The sequence below is a fragment of the Ambystoma mexicanum genome, assembly GCF_040938575.1.
Source record: "Ambystoma mexicanum isolate Mex_15411 chromosome 12 unlocalized genomic scaffold, UKY_AmexF1_1 Mex_chr12_unloc.2, whole genome shotgun sequence".
In the NCBI taxonomy this organism is placed as follows: Eukaryota; Metazoa; Chordata; class Amphibia; order Caudata; family Ambystomatidae; genus Ambystoma; species Ambystoma mexicanum.
This window is the reverse complement of record NW_027182323.1, coordinates 2332060-2334392: the sequence shown is the minus strand read 5'-3', so window position 1 is coordinate 2334392 and position 2333 is coordinate 2332060. Positions and strand designations below refer to the sequence as shown.

The 2333-nt window shown below is 50.3% G+C and overlaps 1 non-coding gene across 1 annotated transcript; it reads right to left on the bottom strand.

Annotated features, from left to right (window-relative positions):
• Positions 1-1865: 1865 nt before the first annotated feature.
• Positions 1866-1937, bottom strand: TRNAH-GUG (transfer RNA histidin (anticodon GUG)). Its single transcript has one exon. It is a non-coding gene; the product is annotated as a tRNA-His (tRNA).
• Between the last annotated feature and the right edge of the window lie 396 nt (positions 1938-2333).

The following is a 2333-nucleotide window of genomic DNA, read 5'->3' as shown; positions in this document are numbered from 1 at the left end:
AAATCGATCCGGGCTTTGATATAGCCTAAAAGGTCGACAGTTGCACCACCGAACACCGTCGGTTTTTGCCTGGTCGTTCCGATCTCTACTTTAGCTTGTCCCATCATCTCCTTGTATGTGTTGATGGGGAGGATAGTGAGGTCAGATCCCGAGTCCGCCATGACGCGCGTTTCCATTCCGTCAACCTTAATGGTGCAGTGGGGCTTTTCCCTCCTGGCATGGGGGGCGTTGACCATGACGATCATGGGTCTGTCCTGTAGATCGTCATCATCGCTCGAAGCGCAGTCACCATCGACACGGGAAACAGTTTTCTAGCACTCCTTGTTCCTGGCGGGGCAGTCGCGATCATTCGCCATGTGCTTGGTGCTGGCGCATCTATAGCATTTGGGTGCCTCCATTTGCCTGGGACCTTTGTCTCTGGGGCCGTTGCGGGACTGCTTGTCTCTGCGCCCTCTCCATTGTAGTGCCGCAAGTTCGGGCACGGGCAGGTGACTTCCCGCCTCTTTGCGTCTGCTGGAGGTTTCTTCCTCCGCCCTGGCAATTTGGATGGCCTTTTCAAGGGTGACCTCCTTTTCTTGTATGAACTTGTCCTGCACTTTCCTAGAGTTAGTGTGAACGACGAGCATGTCGCAGATGACCTGTTCTACTTTTTAGCCAAAGGCGCAAAGAGAAGCCAGCTCCCTCATCCTGGTGATGTAGTCATCCACGGGTTCGCTCCCTTCTTGTTTGCGGGTGTAGAACCTCAGCCTGTGCAGTACAACGTTCTCCTTATTGGTGAACCTCTTCACAATGCGACGAGTCGCTTCCTTGTAGACGTCGTCGTCATCATCGGCCGCAGGTATTGTCTTCAAACTGGCAAACATGCGCTGACCTTCAACCCCCAATGCATTTAACAGCATCGCCCTCTTCCTGACGGGGGCATACCGCGTGCCCCCCACTGCTTCCAGATAGGTGGAGAAGAAGGGCTCCCACTGCATCCATGGAATTGCTGGTGTGCCTGGTGAAGCGAGAAAGGCAGGGGGCGGTGTGGTGCCTTGCATGGTGGGCCCGTGGGTATTTTAATATCCTCGTTGCCAGTTATGGTGTGGCCTTAAAGGATGACAGGACGCTGTAAGGGGTTCCAACTGTCTTTATTGTAAGACAAACGGGTGGACCTTAAACTGCCTTAACTCGGGAGAAACATTTACTCACAGTTTGGTTCAGATCAGCTTCATGGCTTCCCAGTTAACTCACTGTGGGAAGGGTGTGCACAATGATGGCACGCTGCAAGCTTCTAGGGCCCCCATGTAGCCTCCTGTGGCTGTGGATTTATGCCCTAGAAGCTGTGACTGGAGGCTGCTCAAAACCTCCTGTTGTTGCCTCCTTATCAGGAGCAGCGCTGTGGCATGACCTGCTTGGTCTGCCGCTGCTTCAACACTGGCGGGAAAGCTTTCCCGCGGAGCGTGGGCTCGCGAGATCACGTATGCCGAGATCTCGTGAGAACACGCTCCCGCGATCACATGATGTCCCCACAATGTCGTTGGTTCAATACCTCGCGGATGTTGTTTTTATTCCCATTTGTAACTGGGAAATACTGTCGCTGCAATACATATGTCTTAATCAAGCTAGTGGTTATTGACGTAAATGGCAGTGTTATAATGTTTCATGTACTGCAAATGTCACCACATAATGCGCTCTTAATTAGATTTGGTTGAAATACATTACAGTCAACCGATGAAAAAGTGTGCAAAGAGCATTAAAGAAACAAAAGGTTCATAACAGTAACAGGACATATCGAATTGTTTCAGTCCTCCACAGAGATTGCCAATGTATTAATGGAAATTCTAAAATATCTGCCCAACTGCTGTGACATTGCCTCACCGCAATGCCGTGACTCGGATTCGAACCGAGGTTGCTGCGGCCACAACGCAGAGTACTAACCACTATACGATCACGGCGAGCTACTTGGGCTGTTTTAAAATTACGTTCCACCACTAATATAAGCTGTACTCCATCTGTGATGTCATGACTTATGTCTGAATTACAGGTTGGTTGTGTTGTCATCCATGCGAATAAGTGGACACCTGATCCCCAGTCACTTATTTAAGATCTCAATAATCAAGTCAGAATCCAAATGAAAGTCATCAAAGTGGAGCGAAAAATAATATAGTTACATAAGCGCAGCAATGGTGGGGCAGGCAGAGCCGATAATGGCCCGCCAGTCTGAGAGCAGGAAGGTGTGAGCGCAGTGATGGTCTTGTGAGGGTTTAGAGCTGTTATTGACCCTGTCCCCTTCCATTTCAGAGTTTTCTCCCTATAAGAAGCGCAGGGGCCCCCTCTGGGGTGCTAATAGT